The sequence below is a fragment of the Nesoenas mayeri genome, assembly GCF_963082525.1.
Source record: "Nesoenas mayeri genome assembly, chromosome: 6".
Taxonomy (NCBI): Eukaryota; Metazoa; Chordata; class Aves; order Columbiformes; family Columbidae; genus Nesoenas; species Nesoenas mayeri.
Genome location: NC_137545.1, coordinates 37,794,771 through 37,815,343, shown reverse-complemented (window position 1 = coordinate 37,815,343; position 20,573 = coordinate 37,794,771). Strand labels below are relative to the sequence as shown.

General features: G+C 39.4%; 1 protein-coding gene across 1 annotated transcript in view; it reads right to left on the bottom strand.

Annotated features, from left to right (window-relative positions):
- THSD7B (thrombospondin type 1 domain containing 7B) overlaps positions 1-20,573 on the bottom strand; it is a gene marked incomplete at both ends in the record, with an annotated part of 260,266 nt that overhangs the window by 207,614 nt on the left and 32,079 nt on the right. The window lies entirely within an intron of this gene.

The following is a 20,573-nucleotide window of genomic DNA, read 5'->3' as shown; positions in this document are numbered from 1 at the left end:
GAGCACATAAACATATATATGATATTGTATGAAAATGGACTAGTCAATCTCCAGAGGTCCCTTCCAACCCCAGCCATGCTGTGATAATCAGTCAAGGCAAAATAGAAAGATTTTTCTGTGACAGGATTAGTCCAGAAAAGCCCACCAAGACAAAACAAAATAATCCGAGGGCTATAAAGTACAAAATTGCTTACAAACTGAAACGGAAAGGTAGAGAAAAACACTGGAGCCGAATCTTAACATATTAAAAGGATTTTGATGATCATGTCTCAAGAGTGTCTCATGTAGTTTCTAAGTTTAAAAACGTTCGATTACCTCATAACAGAGCCATTTCATTCGATAAGAACATTGCATATATAATTCTCACCTGAAAATATACTGCAAATACCCAATCTTTTGTATTTTTCCAAGGCAGAGAATGAACTTATAATAAATAGGTCGATTTATATTAAGAAATGCTACTCCTGTGAAGTTTTTAAAATTGATTTTAAACCTACTGGAATCACTTACATGCTTACACTACAAAGCCAAACACATACATAAAAACGAAAAACAGCCCCATAATGGCTGCAATTATAATGCCAGGTATTTCATCCAGCTGATGGGGGTTTTGTTGGTAATCCCATTGGTCTTCCTTCATGCATAGAGGAGTTAATCCTCCGCAGCCAGGGCTTGACATTGCATAATAAAAAATAAATAAATAAAAATGCCTGTTCTTTTTTAATTGATAATAAAAGAGGAGAAGTAAATAGGAATTGCATATAGCTGAGCATCTCCTCCACCACATCCTGCGCTCTTGCCATGTCCCTTCGGCGGGCACTTCTCCTCCCACATCCTCCAGGCCAGGGCTGCGATCCTGCCCATGGTCCAGGGTTTCCAGCGCCGCCAAGGGTGACACAGTTCCAGCTTCTGTCCAGCCTTTCAGGCTGTGTGAAAAATCTTTGTCCCTTTTTTGCCTCCGTTTCAAACCAAAAGATACCAGCACCAAGTAAGGACTCAGCGGTGAGACATGGATGGGGAAACGCAGCAACAAACTGTACTGTGCTCTATAAGCTGCACTGCACTAACTATAGGCTCTCAACAGAATTCAGGCTGCTTAAAAACTGAATATTAAAAAAATTAATCTTTAAGTATGCTTTTAAACGTCGATTACATGAAGAGTTCATTGACAATTTCAATGTTCATCCTCGATACTTCACCTTCACTCAAAAGAATACCTGAATACAAATGCCAGCAAGATTCAAAACCAGACACAGGATTACAAATATGCTGTCATCTTACTAAAACTAACAGTCAAAATTCAAACCTCGAGTACTAGGTGGCTTTTTATTGACACAGGACAGTAAGTAGCACAAAGACTAAGCACCACAACACAACTGTATCATGAGCTTATTTCAGTACTTATTCCTCTGACACGGTTCAGCAAAGGAAGTTCAGTTTGTTGAGATGTGGAAGTTTCAGTACAGCAGAAGTTTGGTTTTCACTAGTTTGTTTTTAAAGCAAAAATTCAATAGTAATATTTTTCACAGAATCCCAGAATGTCAGGGACTGGAAGGGACCTCAAAAACTCATCCAGTCCGATCCCCCACTGGAGCAGGAACACCCAGATGAGGTTACACAGGAAGGTGTCCAGGCAGGTTGGAATGTCTGCAGAGAAAGAGACTCCACAACCCCCCTGGGCAGCCTGTTCCAGGCTCTGTCACCCACACTAAGAAGAAGTTTCTTCTCAAATTTAAGTGGAAACTCTTGTGTTCCAGTTTGTACCCATTGCCCCTTGTCCTGTCATTGGTTGTCACCGAGAAGAGCCTGGCTCCATCCTCCTGACACTCACCCTTTAGATATCTGTAAACATGAATGAGGTCACCCCTCAGTCTCCTCTTCTCCAGCTCCAGAGCCCCAGCTCCCTCAGCCTTTCCTCACCCGGGAGATGCTCCACTCCGTGCAGCATCTTTGTTGCCCTGTGCTGGAATCTCTCCAGCAGTTCCCTGTCCTGCTGGAACTCAGGGGCCACAACTGGACACAATATTCCAGGTGTGGTCTCACCGGGGCAGAGTAGAGGGGCAGGAGAACCTCTCTGACCTACTGACCACCCCCCTTCTAACCCACCCCAGGTACCATTGGCTTCCTGGCCACAAGGGCCCAGTGCTGGCTCATGGTCATCCTGCCGTCCCCAGCACCCCCAGGTCCCTTTTCCCCTACGCTGCTCTCTAATAGGTCATTCCCCAACTTATACTGGAACCTGGGGTTGTTCCTACCCAGATGCAAAACTCTACCACTTTCCCTTCACTTCAGCATATAGCATAACAGTATTTTACTCATCAATGGGAGTTTGAAACACATTACACCAATTAAGGATTTACTATCTATTTCTTAGGATAGTAAATAGTATTAAGAATGCCATTAAAAAAAAAAACCCAAAGCACTTGTAGCAGAGGAATGGCCAAATTCCACTCACCAAACCTCCCACTGCTCTCGCACTGCTGCACAGAACTTGCCTTGGTAGTACTTTTTATACATTTCCAGGTGGTGCTCATGAACTACTCCAAATAATAGCTGCAGATTTACTAATCTCTACATTAACAGAATAGAGAGATACAGCAGAAACCTTAGCAAGAAGTGGCCATTATTTAATGTCTGATGTGGATTTAGAATGAAAAATTAGCCAAAAAAGAGTAAGCAAGGACTCAGAAGTAATTACACTATCATTAGACACATCACAATTTGCAATTATTCTCTGGCACACATGCTAAAAATGTAGCCTGCTCTTGGCATACCAAGAAAAGAAGCATGAAAAACAAGGTTAAAAATCAGATGCAAATCCCATTACTATAGATTTTTTTTTCACTTCCTGATGCTCTCTTCAGGACGCGGCAGTAAACTTATCCACAATGTTTCACTGCCTAGTTAAATATTCCGTTTAGTAGCTTAAATGAGGAGAGGGATGTAAATACTTCCTAGTCAATAGGCTGCTTTGTAATTAGAATTTAATTATTTTTAGAAGAATCATGTTAAATTTACACTTTCCTTGAAATAAATCTGAGTCAATTAAAAGCAACATCTCAGCACAATGTGAATAATAATATTAACTGCATTTTATTAAAAACCCACTGGAATTCAGGCATCAAAAGCAGAACTTCAGAAAGATGCTTTACAACTCCCAATCTGCAATGGGAAGCCATTGGTAATTAAAGCAAAAGACTAAACAAAATGAAATGTATTTCATGATGGTCTGTCTATAGAAATTATACGTTGAAACAGCTGGGAGTTCCCAGCTGGATGTTAGGAAAAACATTGTCACTGTGAGGATAATCCTTGGGACAGCAGAATTTCATCCTTGGAAGTTTTTTTAAGATGTGACTGAACAAAGCTTTGGGTTCCCTGGTGTGAATGCAGCACTGACCCTGCTATGAGCAGGAGGGTCAACCAGATGACCTCCCGTGGTCCCTTCCGACCCAAAGGAGCATTTAAATGAAAGCAAGGCCTTGGCCACTGGGACTTATGACCATGCCATGAAACACCACCACCGAGATCTGCAAAGTACTAAGGAACCTGCAGTAGCACAAATAAAGCCATTAGTCAAGCAAAGAGAAATTAAATCCAATCACTATTTCCAAAATAAGGAGTAGAGTAAAACTCGCTTGACTTGTGCTAAAATTGTGAGATGGTGGGACGTCTTTGTTTATGGAAAACTGTAAATAAAGACATCTTACAGTCTCTTACAAGACATCTATAACACTGCAGATAATAATGGCATTAAAGTAATTAATAAATCAAGCCAATCTAATAAAGAAAAACTACACATTGTTTCATTTGCTGTTTTCAATCAGACAGAAAGAGTACCGTGCTACCATCCCATACAGCTGCTCCAATCCCATAAAAAGCATGCAATAACACTGCAATTGTAGTTTGATGTAGTGTGCACTGATTTACTTTTCCTGCCTGTAAGACCTACTTACAATTATGCAATAATTATTATATGTCTGAGAGGATACGGTGACATCTGCTCCTTGACACAGAGGTCACACAAGCATAAGGTAACCAGGCTATTCAGATAATAATTACATATTACAGATAAAACGAAACACCACTAAACAACAAACCTAAAATAGGAATCCCAGTAAGGGCAGCTTAATAAGTATGTTATTGCTTAATAAGGATTGCTACAATAATAATGCTCTGTTAATGTGACATTTAGCTTAATTGCAACCATTTCACCAGCTGAAAATTCATTCAACAATAAGCATCTTCCACAATTATTCTGTCCCTGTAACTATGTATTAATTTGCAAACTTAGGACAAGATTAGCAATCAGTTAAATAGAGCATTGTGTTTGCAATTTACTCCAAACAGGCAATAGATACTGTCCAAAGCAAATCTGATCTATAAAATAGTGAAAGAACACTGAATAGATGAATGGACAATTGCTGGAATGGCCCTCCACTTCTTCTTTCAGTTTAAGTACCAAATTTAGAGGCAATTGTTCTAGACTTTAACAATTTGTTTTTAAACAGAATGTACTTATTTTTAGGCAAAGATCCCAAAATATAACAGAGACGTATGACTTCATTAGCGCCTGGCTGAGCAATAACTCCAGAAGACATGACCATAACACCAGATCACGGCAGCGTCCACTTCATTGAATCCTTCTGCTCAAAATGTCACATAACCACGTTGGATGTCACTCCAGCATCCTTCCCCCAGACCGAGCTGGTATGAAATGGAAAGCTGCAACCCACTGCATGACTTCTGAGATAACAACTGATTCAAACAACACAGGAGCTTAATCCCTAATGGCATTACAACAAATTAATTTTAACTATAATGCTGGTAAAAAATAAAATTCCACTGAAAAGGCATTCTCAGAATTAGTTATCAGCAACACTACCTATCATGAGACATTTTTATGAGATTTATGTAATTCTTATGTAATTTTATGAGAATGATGTAATTTTTTATGAGATTTGGATGTATATTTATTATGAACGAAATTGATGAAGATCATTTGCACTACCACATATTTTCTCACCACTAAATCTCTTTTTCAGCACGATGCAAGGACATTCAATATAATGCCAAGATAAATATTTCTAATCATTCAGGCAAATATCTTACTATGCTGATGAAAGTCGTATTGAGTATCATGCTCTCTCCATGTCAATGTACTCAGTTACATCTTTTCTTGCAGATTAAACAGACTAAAATCTTCAGGACCAGCTCCGTACAGAGTCTAGGATGTCAGAGCTGATACGTTTAGTTATTTATATCACAATGTAGTATTAGTTTAGCTGCTGTTAGTGTAACTGTCTGCTCCTCTCCTTTCTGGAAGATCCCTCCTGTGCACTTTCACTGCACCTACTGCCACTTCTCAGCCAAAATACAGCTTTTCTTCCTTGCCTGTACTTAGCCATCTCAATTATTTTGCTATTTATTATTAACAGCAATTCAGTAAACCACTTTCCAGTATAATTTGTATGAAAGATGCCATACAAAATAAAAGACTATTGTGCTATTTGCAACGTGTCACACACAGGGCTTGTGAAATTCCTCTGATTCCTGGGATTAATTTTAAATACCTGCAGCACATTTTTAAACTTTCATGACCTACACAAACAAGCAATTTGGCAACTTAGTTATTCATCCTGTTTTAGATCTGAATAAAAGTGAAGTTTAGTGACTTACAGCCATGCAGCAGTTTGTTCCAATTCTACATTTCAGGTTTTCGCCTTATTATCCACACATGGTAACACTCAAGACACACTCCAGCAAGAAAGACATTCTGCAGCAAAATGTAACCAACACTGCCATTTATGAAAATTCAGTGATTTACTAACCCCTTGACACCTGAAGGCAGGACTTGTCAATATTAAGCACTAATGTAAACTGCATTAGCTGAGCTACTCAATCATGTGTCCACACCTCAGAGACAGCCCAGGGAACAAATATTCTGCCAACTCTCGGTAAAAAAAGAAATCAAATTAATAAAAAACCAACCCACAAATTCCAAAACATCTCTGTATTACTCATCTGCCATATATTGAGGTTTCATGAGAGTTTCTTACCTTGATAGAAGCCATTAGGAGAGAAGGTCATGATGTATATAAATTTATTTATACTATAAAAACAAGAAGTATAAATAGATGCTATCAGCAGATTACAACTACAAGTAGTTTACTGCATATGAGATTAAAAACATATCAGTACTGGATTATAGATAGTTATAATCAAACCCTGACCTTTTTAAAATTCCAAACATCTATGAAAACAGATTCCTTTTAAAACATAACAGCCTTTATAAGGTGTTTGTAAATGTAACCTTAATAGAAAATGCAGCTGAAAAATGTCTCCTCAGTCACTGCACCTTGATCTTGGGGCTTACATTCCGCAACGGGAATCATCATTTCCCCATGAAAAACACCCAGAATCAATACAACATTAGTTATGCAGCATCTCCTGCAACACAAACTGCCCAGATGATGGGTGGGGAACCAGAGAAAACACATGGGCGTTGCTGGACACCATCTCCACGATACCTCAACAGCCACCTCCATGATACCTCAACAGCCACCTCCACGATACCTCAACAGCCACCTCCACGATACCTCAACAGCCACCTCCACGATACCTCAACAGCCGCCTCCACGATACCTCAACAGCCGCCTCCACGATACCTTCTCCCAATCCCCCACCTCCTATTTATATTGAAAAATCTTCTCTCCAGCCATAAGAAAGCTCAGATCCCTTTAAGTACAAAAAATCAGGAGGTCAAGGAGGTCTATTCTGCTATTTGCAGAGAAGGAGAAGGGACCTTGATATACTTATGAAGGGGATTATTTTGTATTTGTAGGTATGGGGTGATTCAGAATGCCCACTCCAGTTTTAGACAGGTCCTTACATTGCTAGTTGAACACCAGCAAGCTTTGCACAAGGCTTTTTTGTGCTTTTCCATACATTGGTTCCCCTCACCGCCCTTCACATCAGAAATCACTCCAAGTCATTTTTCCAGCCCAGGTTTCACTCCAGGTTCCTGCTAACTGCCCAGCACTGGGCAGGATCCCTGCAGAGATGATGGAAGAGACCTCCTCGTCCTTATATCCACAATGAACCTCACCAAACAACGTCAAGATCGGCACTAACGAACTCCTGAAGGAACCGCATCGGGTAATGTGCTGTCAAAGCTTCGCTGCTCTGAGACGGGACCTTGGTGGGACAGCTGGGGGGAAGCACTGGCAGCGGTTCAACATCTGCTTGGTATTCAGGCTCCAAGGCACAAAGAGAATTCTTTGGAGTTCTGCAGTAATTCGTTACCTGGCAAACACCAAAGATACTGCCATCGCTTCTTCCAAATTGTGACACCTGCGGTTTCTAATTTTCTTACTCTTTCATGAAGCTTAAATTATATTTCTTCATTGAAATAATAGCAATGTTCCGTTCTTCAAAACTTGAAAAATTTAAATAATGCTTTTTTTCCACAAAGAAGATTGTTTCACAGGGAAAGTTGGGTAATAGTACAGCAATCTGCACACCTGCAAAACCTTTCTGAGGTATCAGAATTTACTTCACATGCACACAATCACAGAGATGTCTGCATCCCTCTCCAGACGTCATTTTAAGAGAGAGCTACATTTTTTCTGCTCAGCTTCATGCCATTCCCAGCTAACATACATTATAACCCACAACAGCCCAGAAGCCAGCATACATTTTCAGATACTACAGCCATCAATAAGTCATGGTAAAGGAATCGCAGTCCAGAATGGAATATCGAGGTGTTCCCAAGATTGGCTGGGGGTAAATGCTGAACTGCAGGAACTCCTCAGTGCCCTGCAGAGCTGATGTCTCATTCCGGGGGGACATTCTCTGCCCCTGGGTACCCCCCAGAGCAGAACTGGGGATGCCCCAAGTTCTCGGAACAGAAAAGGCAGATGGGAAAATAGAGACACCATGTACAGATACAGAACCTTCTCAGTCCTATAGGCCGGGCAGTCATTATTCTTCATAAGCATTACAGATGAGCTATAGGATGGGGAGGATTTCCAACAGTGTCCAAACTACTGCTGATGAGTATTTCTGTATAGATGGAGAACACCGATGATAACTATTCCCTGGCAACAGACTGCATCATTAATTCATGTGAAAAGTGCTATTTCTAAATATGTGCACAATCAATTTCATAAAAACTGGGCAGAGGTTATTGTACAACTATACAAACTGCTTTTACTGGGCATTTTCTCTTCTTTTTTCTTTTTAATTTACAGTCCATATTTAAATATCCCCTTTTAATTATTTATAATTAAATTTCCATTTACTCTAGACACTCCTTAAACGCTCCAAATTCAAGAGGAAAAATATTTTGGAAAAGCACAATTCCCTTCAATACTTGGAAATAGCTGTGCAGAAATAAACAAGACGAGCAGCTATGCCAAAGTTTGGAATGATAAGTGTTCTCCAGCAGTAAATCAATCTGCTCGTCTAGTGGATGCTGTGAGCACAGGCTGCTGACAGGAGGGACGGCTGAGCATTGAGCAGTGGCTAATCGATCTAAGAGGGCCAAAGAGCTTACGTTTTCAGACAGTGTAAATCAGGATGAAGGGCTTTAAGATGTAAGTGGTTTTTACTTCAAGGAAGAGTGACAGGCGTACAGCAAATAACAAAAAAAATAATTTAAAACTAACTACAACAACCAAAAATAAAATTCCAAACCAAACCACCGAACTCTAAATCAAATCCACAATAATTCAATGAAGTAGATTGAATTAATATAAAAAGGAAGGCAATGACAAATACATTAATTTCCAAATTGAAATAATCTCCCATCGCATCATAAATTCAGCTTCTTGATCGCAAAGTCCAAAAGAACGGAATAAGTAAAATAGTTGAGTTTGCACTCAGAGAACATGTTCGTGTTTCCTCATTCAGACTTGCAGGTGTTAAGATTTGAAAAATGTTGGGAATCTTGTGAGAAGAATTATAAAATATAAGTAAGCATAGCATATCTAGACAGGTATGTGAAGCAAGAAGTATCTCCAGCCTATCTGCAGGCAGCTTTTGCCAGGCATGGCTCCAAATTACTATATGTGCAAGTGAGTGAAATCAAAATATTGTCAGATTAAGGTATGTGCATCAGGCCAGACAGAGACCCAGGGATCTGATGAAGAGGTTGTATTAAAACTAGCATATTAGACACATTTAGTTGCTGGAGAGCAGGACGAGGCACTCAACTTACACCCCACCTAGAGAAACAGCCCCTCTGCAAACCCACCTCCCCAATGGCAGCAAACAAACCTAGAACCAGGGCAAGAAAGCCATATAACATAAAGAACATATTTCTACTCATTTTATTTTTTGATTTAGTTTTTCCTTTTTCCAGCTGAGTTAGATTCCTTGGAGCAAAAAGCCAGTAACGCTCTAAGGATAAACAGAGAAGAGAGTACCGGAGCCTTGGCCATCAATCTGTGTCAGTCCATTAAGACGAGACCAAGAGCTGCGAGTCCTGCAGCGGGCAGAGTGCCAGCCCATGGGCCTGGGGGGAACAAGCGGTGTAAGGGAAGGGACAGGGTTTGTTTGGGTTGTTTTTGTCTTATTCTTTTCAATACCTACATTGCTGCAGTGAAGAAAACTGAAAATAGAACTTTCGTCCCAATAATTTAAAGTTAGAAGTATCCAAACGTCAAACTGTGCCCTAAAATTATTTAGAGGTCAGCCATACAATACTGGTGGATTTTCACTCTCTTTTCAGCAGATGTTTTGCTCACGTATTATTCTGAATTCCCAGTGGTTATGATTTTCTGAATAGTCTTCAGCTGTCACTGAAATCCTAACAGACGGGCACCTTTACATACATTTTCACAAGCTTCAGCATAAGGGATAAAACCACGTCCTTCAAGATATTTAAAGGGCTGAGAATACATGTCCTGAGGATGCCTTCGCTAGCAAAGACCCACATTTCTTTAGAAAACCACTAAGAGATGTGGCAGAGTGCAGGGACCATCCAGGTATCCTTTTGGGGCTGTTTGCTGAGGAGGGATGAACAATTTTTAACTTGGAAACCTGGCCATTGTTGCCATCAAAGTTACCATGCTATTATGTTTTTCTAAAGTAAAAGAATGGTAACTTGGAAAAAATATTAATTATAGATGCACAACTATTGCACACTTATTTTACATCCAAACTTACACATCATCTTTTACAATGTTTTGCAACTGAAGACTTTCGGAAAAAAAGCATTCTTACACATAAGTAATCGTTTAACAAGGCCTCAGAAAACGTAGCCCTTAACAGATTTAATTAACAGGTTAATGATGTGCGTAGCGTGCTTGCTCTCAAAAGTAAAGATTTTCACATTAAGCTTGTTTCGGTTTCACAGAAGGAGCTTTCTGTAGAATATCTGTGCTAATGTAATTACACATCTGGTACTTCTACTGCTTTCAATTGCTGAGATATTTATAAACAGAGCTACTAATTTACACAAGTGTACCTAGCTGTTCTAATGGTATAACTACAAATAAAGATATTTGCATAAAAATTCAACTGGAAACAGTTCTCTTTTGTAGCCCTGAGTGGTTCTAGTGAATATATAAAATGATCATTTAGCCTGAAAAATGAATTAACACTTACACTATTGTCGTGACTGTCAGTGAAACCTGCACAAACAAAGGATGCCTTGAGTTCAACTTGATATAAAGGGGTCAAATGCACATTTTTAGACAGTTTTAAATCAAACATCAGCACTGGTAACCATCTGTGCTCCACTGTGTCACCACTACAGCTCACCTAATGTTTTAAAATACCATTTCTTGGCAATGTTCATTCTTCATCCTCATTGTAACCAGGAAATTATAACAACAGCCTAGAATAATGGAAATCCCACATTATCTTCACCGGTATTGTCAAGAAAATGCAGTACTTATTAATTTAAATATGCTTCAAAGAACAATCACAACTTCAAACACAATTCAAGAGGACACAAAGGCATTCCTGCCTCAAGCTGCTTTCAGTTCAATTTAGGTCACATAGAGGTGCATCATGATAGCGCCTGAAATCCCACAACTTACTAAATATTGACAGAAGATGCTGCTGCCCCAAGTGTTTCATCAAAGGAGCAGATGAGTCCCAAGTCCTGCTGAGGAGTTATTGAAAGGAGACGTTACCCAAGTCACCTTTGCACACCTGCCTGCTCATGCTCAGGAATGTCTGCATGGGACAAAAGATAGGCCAAATACCTCTTTTTGCTCTGTATTTTCAGGTACAACCAATTAATTAAAAAAAATACGCTATTTAATAAAAGGAAAAGAATATCTGTGTTAATGTGCATAATTTGCTGTCATATAGATAAACATATATACATGCTGTGAGATGTTTATATCCAAATTATAATATCCCGTTTCACTCACTTTTTTTTAATTCAGTCTGTACCCAACGCAACAGAAGTATATGTATATATATATATTTATAAAGTGTTGCGATTTCCCTGTCTTGGCTTCTGAAATACTGGAGCCAGCTCCCAATCCCTCTCTGAGGAGACACCTGCAGTGCCTTGGAGGTCACGATGGAGGCTGTGGATCATTTTGAAGATGACATGCAATGGACAAAACACTGAAATCTTCTCATCTAGTTACTCCAAATCTCCAGACAGTGAGCTGGACAGAAAGAATGAGGAGGGATTAGGGCTTTTAGTTTTGCTGCTTTGATATGAGTAAACTCTTTCCATATGAACCAGCTGGATCATTAACTGGTACATAAAGATTCAGTATCACCATAACAAAACAATGAAGTGCTACAAAAGGAGCTTTCTGGAGAAACGGGGTGGGCTACCCGGCCTCTTCCAGCAGGAGATCCACCTCTCACTCTTCTCCCCAAGCAGGTTTAAAGAATTACAAAGTTCACAGCAAAGCTGGCGTATCCATCCATGAACTACAGCATTAAAAGTCTGTCTACATCCTCAACTGATGGACAACACTGAGTTGTAGATAAATCAGCCTGGTAGTTCCTATGAAATAAGAAGAATCAGTTCATCCACTAAGGATACGGAAACAACTGCTCTTGATTGAGTTTTCATTCCAGTGGGCATTCTTTAATTCAATCAAGCCACTCGGAAATAGTTTTCTATTGGAAATGTCTATTCCTTTCTTATGATTCCCATAACAGACATTACTCAGAATTTTCTGAAGTAAATAAAGCCAATTTGATTTGAGATCCTTTTAACAGTAAACCATATATTTTATATATACAAATAGAAACGACTGGTCAAATGGCAAAAATCAATGAAGAAAAGGGAGCTAGGAAAATGTAATCTATAACAATTAAATGTTAAAAACATTTACAGTCTGTCCTATTTGAGGTTTAGAAATTCACGATAGTCTTTGCAAATTGACCTTAAATGACTCAAATTCTTCCTCAGGTTACAAAGAAAGACTTTTAGTTTACATCAAATCTTGATATTACTGCAAATACAGAAAGTGGGTTCCAAAAAGTATGAGCAATATGTATATGGCTAATAATGTGCATAATCTTCAGGTGCTTTTAAAACAAACAAACAAAAATTTATTTAAAGACTATTTACTGTTCTCAGGATGTGGGTTTAAAAAAAAATAAATAGATAAATTCTTTCTTACACTAGAATGGGTATGCTAAATTTGAACTGTTTCTACTTTACTCCCTTAAGGAAAAAAGGGGATTAAAACATCTCCATTACTGCTGAGTTTAGTCACTAAGAAGGTAATGCAGGCAGGTTTGTCATAGATTCTTCTGCTTAAAGGTCCCAAGCAGCTCCATCAGTTACACCAGTTGGGTTTATTGTCCCGTCACTCTAACCATTTCCCTGCACCACCTTCCCATTCTCCCAAGTATCCTAACTTAAACCAAGAAAATAATCTTGGCAGGTAAACCAAGCAGCTAAATACTTTCCTACGTTAATTTTTACACATGCAAATACACATTAATAATGATTACTCAGCCAACATTTCCATTCATCTAAGTTGTCTGGTTACAATAGTCACTGCCCAAAGAATTTCCCCCTGATAATGACAGATGTGCGATCACACACCATATCCACGCAACAGCCTTATTTATTTCCAGATGCAATCGGTTTCCACCAGACTAAGAAAGCAGAACCTTCCCACCATGTGTCCAGATGGCCTCTTACCAACCTCTGCAGCAAAGTGAGGGACTTCAATAACGTACATTTCTCCAACAGCATGGGTCTAGGGGACTTTTTTTCTGGATCACATCTTGTATCAGGACAGCTGCCCACAAGATCCTAGTTTCCTAAACAAGCTAAAAATCCATGCTCCAGACATTAAGGAAGGACCTTTAATCCACTATGTGCCACCTTCTCTTCCCATAGCATCTGAAACTCCAGCACCCCATGGACCAGCTCCACAGCTTTGCTTGAGCCCTCTTAGAAAGACCCTTCCCCCTTATTAGGTGCTGCAAAGTTTTAGAAAAACAAATTCATTACAGCTCTCTAAGTGCAAAGTTCCGAATCTCAGGTACTGTAACAGACCTTAATTTTTTCAAATAATTAATTTCATTTCAAATGTAATAACTGAAGAACATTATGCATGACAAAGACACTTATGATAAGAGCTGCTTTTAATTTTTCTCAATATCAACTATCCAAAGCATTTTATAAACTCTTCTCAGATTAAGGCTGTACTAAAGCTCTTCTCAAGTTTCCTCTGTGAATAAACCCATTCATAACAAGTCTGTAGGGTTTCTTACATTCATAATTCATGGCCAAACAGATTTTCCCCATTGAAACTTCAGCAAGGCTCGGAAATACCTTTTAATGGCCACCTTAGACTCCTAAGTAATGCAATTACAATGAAACTGCTTATATAAGCTACGTTAAAATATTAATTCAGCATCAAGTATATCCATAAATGGTGCAGAGCAGTAACAACAGCAAATGTCATCTGACCCACAAGGATTTCAGGGTTCAACAGCTGGACCATTAGAACAAGTCACTGTGTGCCAATCACATTGATAAAGGACGAAGGAATTTACTGATCACGATGCACATCCTTTGCCCCAGGGATGAAGAACAGCTGCTACTTCCCATAAAATCCTTCTTATTTCCTCTCCCTAGGGAATTCAAGCCCCAGATAAATGAATTGGTTGGACAGGCAGGAGAATTCATTAGTTTTTTCTAATCTATAGTATTACGTATGCGTTTGCTAGCTCAAGGAGAAAAATGCTTTTACAAGAAGACCAAACACCTTCCCCTAGTACATCCATGTTCTCTGCTCAGGGGTTACGAGTGCGAGGACACAGCATCACCGTCCAAAGGAGCAGACAGACAGAGGGCCAAACTCCAGTATCCATCACGCCAGCATCAATTCCAGGTGAGCAGACCGAGTCCATATTCCTACTTTGTTCCCCATCTATCTCTGTCCTACATTCTGGGTGTCCGGCTAATTGTTAAATTTCATTGATGAACCTCCGTTTGTTAAGAAACATTTTAAGCAATGTCTTTGAATTTCCAAATGGATATCAGACCGTTAAATAATTTCTTTTAAGATGTCACAGGAAAGAAGCCAGTATCGACTCGGACTCACTTCCAACTGATGTTTAATCCATATTACAATAATAATGTAAATTAGCACTCAGGAGTGGCTAGCCGTTGTGGTCGGATCCCATGGCAGGCGGGCGAGCTCAACCAGTGAGTAAACTGTGAGGGAGAATGGTGAATGTGCTGATTATGTAAATGTAACTGTTTGAAGTCAAAGATGCGGGCCTGTATTTCACTGATAAAATGTGTAAAATAGAAAGAGACACTGCGTAAGCAATTAATTTTAACTTTTTAATCAATATAAGGGAAACTGGGACCTAAATTCACTTTATAGGATTTAGGAATCAAAGTCTTCCTGCAACTCAAAGACAGCTGTGACGCCCATTTAACTAGAGGGGAACTTATCATAAGACAAAAATGTCACATTCTGTCTTGATACCACATACAAGAGTCTCATCTATCATTAGATCAAACTATGGTAGTAACAATGCTCCTGATCTTTAGTTCTGGTTGGCATTCTTTGTAAATAAAGCTGTGCTTGCGACAGATTTGACAGCAGCATCTCACAAGACTCTGACAGGTGAGCCCACCTGTCCTTGTTAACACTCCGGATTTGCTTTTTGTAGGGTCCGCTGTTTCTCTAAGGATTCCAGAAACAGGGAGCATAATGCACCTTTAAATTCGCACTTCATTTCTAAAACCCACACATGGCACAACTTGGGATGGTACCAAGGTGTCCACAGCTGCAAAGCATCAATTCTTCCACCTCGTCCATGAGGAGGCAACCCGAGCTATAGCATCACACACAGGGGCCCAACACGGAGTCACAGAATCATTTTGATTTCCCTACTGTCCGCAAATACAGAGTCCAGCTAATTTTTCTTTCCTCACAGACACATTTCTCTATGTTGCCACTCAAATATGGGACAACCTGCTACTAAACATCAACTTCTCTTGACAGAACTTCTCCAAGAAGTCAATGGTTTCTACAGGTGCTGTTTATGCCAAGCTTCTTCCACTGCCCTTACACACAACTCTATGTGAACTCCCGCTTGGTATTTTACCTTTCAAGAACTGCAGCCATACCCATTTATCTGGTTTCTAAAGTAATGTGCAGTGTTAGTGTCATATTAAAACAATGAAATATCTTTACTAATATTGCCACATATGAAAAGCAATGGAAAATATGTATGTAGCAGATAGGATATGCATATAAACACACGTTCAGAGGTATTTACTGATCCAAGAATAACAGAGAAATGAATTTACTACATATAGTCAAGACTGAGATGGTCAGACTTTATTCTAAAAAGCACAAAACGACTACCATCTGCAATGCCTTTGATAGTTCACTAATTAATGATCAAGAATGCATTTGCTTCAGCATAATTTTATGCTTTTATATGGATATCTTATTTGATTATAATTATCACAGACTGTAGAAGTTTATTAGGGCCAATCATTTCTTAATGAAATTAAAATCCCAAGGGAATAGTATGAAGTAATTTTTACTGGTTAAAATGATGAGAGCTTATAACTGAAAGGGAGCCTACTCATCTACCGCAATTATTCCAAAATATAAAATTAAAACAAACTGCATGAATTTTTCAATAAACTTTCATTAATACCTGAGTTAAAACAATCAGTAGGTGTCAGAAGTTGTAGCATGAGCTGATCTTTAGACTCCTTCCAGCTCCTCCAGCATTCATCTCCTTGGGGAATGGGATTCTGCAGCCTTTTTCTCCTCCTGGATGAAATTACCCACTCCCAAAACAGCTCTCCGGGCTGTTGCCTCTGCTTCCCAACCCTGTTAACACAACACCTCTAATTCTTTCTCTTTCACAACACTATGACACTTCCTATTAAAATGAGTCTAAAAGCCATTTCTTTACAACACAAATAATTATTTGTTCTTTTACCCAACGGTATTAACATGAAGATTGGAGGGTAAAAACAATAAGAAGTCTCTAGGAAAGGATTCGATGTACATATATCTTATGCTGGATTTTTATACATTTTTAGAATACCTCCACCTCAGAGCTGGTAAAACAAATTATTCTCTTTCCCATTCTGTCACTCTCTCTCTATTGTCATCCTAAAGTTGTTCCTTTTCTTTCTCTAGCCAGACAAGAGCTTTTCAGGTTTCAGTGTGCTCTTTACCCCAAGACCTGCTTAAGAAAAGTAATACATAGCACGCAGATGGGTGCCAGAATGTGATTTATTTCCCATTTCAGAGTTTCCCTACAGTTTCCCCTGAGAACCCAAGTAATCACTGCGAGAACATCTCATCACTGCCACTGTTTTAGTCCCATTTGCTCCCCCTTAAGAGTCCCCCTCTTGATTCAACATCTTGCATTTAACCAAGATAATATTATCGTGTTCTGAAAACACTGAATTTTGAGAAATAAATCTTCGGCGAGTCAATCTCCATCGGACGGCTGTTTCCGAACAACACACACAAAGTTCTACTATTGCTTACACCATTTTCTCATCTATTCAAGCATTTTGTAGCTCCACGGACTAAGACCCAGGATCTGATACGCCAGACAATACCTGGAGAGAAACTAACTCAAAAAAAAACCAACATAAACCCAACAGCTCTAAAGATATGAAGATATCTTCTATTTCCTTAACACACACAGACTTAAGAAAATTGTCTGCACAGGAAGAAAAGGTAGATGAGGAGAACACCAACCAACACTATGTCTTTATCTCCAGCCATCTCCACCAAGCAGGGAAAGCAGCAAACCGCTCAGATCGGTCCAGGGACCCGAGCAAGAGAATAATTGGAGAGGCAGCGTGGAAAAAGGTTGACTTTGAGATAAATCTGCTTCCCCTGATTGTTCCTATGAATTACATGAGAGAAATATCATAACAGTAAAGCGTGACTGGCAGTGAACTATTTTCCTAAGTACACTTAATAGCACAGAATATACTCATTTCTTCTTGTGTCAATATTCCACTGCGACAGCTTTTCTCCTGGGGCTTAGAGAAATCCTTCCTCCTCTAATCCTGTTTTCCAGTGACAACTTAAGAACTGAAATGGCAATAATTTCCCGTTTCCAGTGCTAATTCACAAATTGCCAAGTTTTTCTCCCTGCTGTTCTACCTGTTCAGCAGCGCTCAGGATCCTCCTGGAATACGAGTTGGAACTGTTGAGGCCGGTGGCTCTTGGAGGGGCAGCACAGAGGATGGGGAACCACTTCGCTTTAAATTGTATATTTGCTGACTGTTATTTATCTTATTTGAAAAGAATATTAGAGTCATCTTAGATCAAGTCAGTAACGCTTAATCTCTCCAGCCCCGCTGGACGCCCAAGACTGTGCACCTTAATTTTACAGAATAGCAGTTTACTATATACAGAATAGCTATTAAATTCAAATACTTCTGTTTGTCAAAAAACAAAATACTTCCACTAATAAATCAGCATTGCCTGCCAATTTATTTGTGACAGCCAGTCAGCCCACCAAGCCTGTGCATCCGCAACGGCATCTGGAACAACCGCTGTTGTGCTGTTAATTACAACACTTGCCAATTATGAACCGCAGCAAATTATAATGCTATTTAACGATTAAAATATTTCAGCACTAATAAATTAGCAAAATATATGTATGAAGAGATCTAGGAACAGGATAAACACTTGCTTCCAACTTCATGCATCTAGTAATTCTGTATGACAGACTTTTCAATGGCAGGTTTTTGGGGTTTTTTTAATGACTTGGGCCATTTCCAAACCAGAATACTATTTCATCCCCAAATGGAACGCTATGCAGCCTGAGTCAATGCCTGAGAAAGTCACTGGAACGCTTAAATCTATTTGTTCTGTATTTTTAGGATAAAAAAAAGAAACTTCTATGCCAGCAGTATGACTCAATGTCAATTAAACATTAACACCTCAGGCATTTTCCTTCTGGTTTGATGCTCAGCTCCACAAATGTAAGTTCAAAGGGAAGAGTTTTTTCAAGCCCACATTTGGGCATACAACGTGTTTCCTATGAAATGGAAATCACTTGATCACCTTGTATTAATGGCTAGTGCAGAAACCAAAATTAACTAGTGCTTCCAAAAGGCAAAATATTACATTTAAATGTCCTACAGAGATATTCAAGAATTTGCATCCTACTATTACCCTGCAATTTCACAGTACTTATTTCACATATTTTCTGTGAACTGGCTTATGGGAGAGCCCAGATACATATGGAGGAAGAATCACGCGTAACTAATTTTTATTGGCTGGATGTCAGGACCTAAAGACAAATCTATAATACACACTTGTGATATGTCTGCAAGAGCAAAAACGCTGCTGCTAGAGGACATGGCGAGTACTCACATACACCGACCAGCCATGCAGGGCCCTAAAGGGACGAGTCCCCTCCCATTAACGAAGAGCAAAAGGTTCCTCCAGCAGCAAAGTGGGAGCACCCAGGGCATGGTCACACATGGACCTTCTCCCCAGAGAAGCTCCTTTCACCCATGCAGACACAGGCAAGGTTAAAGCAAGTCTTCCTGAATACACATGAATTTTCCAGCTGTTCCAGTATTTGTACATTTAAGTTAGTCATAATTTAGGCGAGAATTTTAAGAAAATAACACTGTAGGCATTAAGCATATAAATCCTTGCTTTTAAGAAGGTATATTCCATTAATTATCTTTTTTAAGACTCTAGCCATCCCTGAGAGGCAAATGTTGAAATGCTCTGTTGAGCCACAGAATGCTGAATACCGGGAAGGTTCATGGGGATAGACGGGAAAAGACTTAATTCAGTACAAACAGTAAATCAGGTTGTAAAGGAAAAGGAAAAGCACGCACATACCTTCCACTGTGAACACTTTTCCCAGCAGAAATCCAACTACCAGATCACCTTGAATCCAGGTTTTAAATGCGATTTTCACCTCTGCAATCTCTCCACTATTCATCCACACCAAATATTAAGTTTCTAATTGACCACCATAGATTTCATCCATAGTCCCGCCTTGGCAGTGCCATTCTCAGCCTCTCTTTGCCCCTCACAAAAAGCACACTAAAATTCGAGTGTTTCTAAATATTACTGTTCCAATCTTGCAAGAAATATTATAACAAGAGAAATCAACTGGGTGCACCAGAACAACAAAATCCTTGTCTCGCTGGCTTAAATTGACTCTTTTCCCCTTTGTACATATAATCTCTTAAGCCCTACTTTCAATATTTTTGCACACCCTGTAAAGTGTTCATACGACATACACAGCAACTCCTAGTCCATTCCTTGCTCTTCCCCGTCTTTTTCTACACCCACTTCCCTTAGCTGAAATAAAAGTACATAACATTCTTTCCAGCCCCTGCTCGCTGCCAACACCATGCATGCTCTTGGTTTCCTCTGAGTAAATGGTTGCTGTAAACTCAATAACACTGCGTTGAGTTTCTCACTGGCTTTGGTGGAAGGTGGTACGAGCACAGGTCGTCTCTCCCACCGAGGTGAAGAACAGAGGTATGAGGGGCTCTCCTTTCCCTACCAAGGGAAAAAGAATTCCTAAGGGACAAAAAATTTGCTGTAGGTTATGGGGGTGTAATTCCTAAAAGAACAAACCCAGACTGAATGCATAACATACGCCAGTCACCTAACGCAAGACAGAAATGCCTTGAAAATATTTATGGTGAAGTAATGGTTGCATTGCTCAACTAAATTTATAATATACTAAGAGATCACACAATATTTAGTGACTACATTCTTTAGATTGCTGCTCAGCCTTTTCTGAATGCAAGAGATGACCAAAGCCCCTTTTAGCCAAAAAAGTACACAGCAGGAAATAACTCCATCCCCAAAGGAGGTTAATAACACTTTTTTAAAGTACACTTTCCTGTGATTTCACTTGATTCCAAATTCTCTTGCAACGACAGGTGTCACAACAGAAAATAAGAACTTTTCTTTTTTTAATTGGTCCTCTCATGCTAGAAGCAATTTTCAAACTGCAGAGAGTTTTCTCAAACAGCATTATTACATATTATACTTTCAACATTTAAGAAGGTCTGGAATGTCGTGAGGATCATTATTACATGACGAAGAGCGTTAGGCAAAGCTTTTTATCTTGCT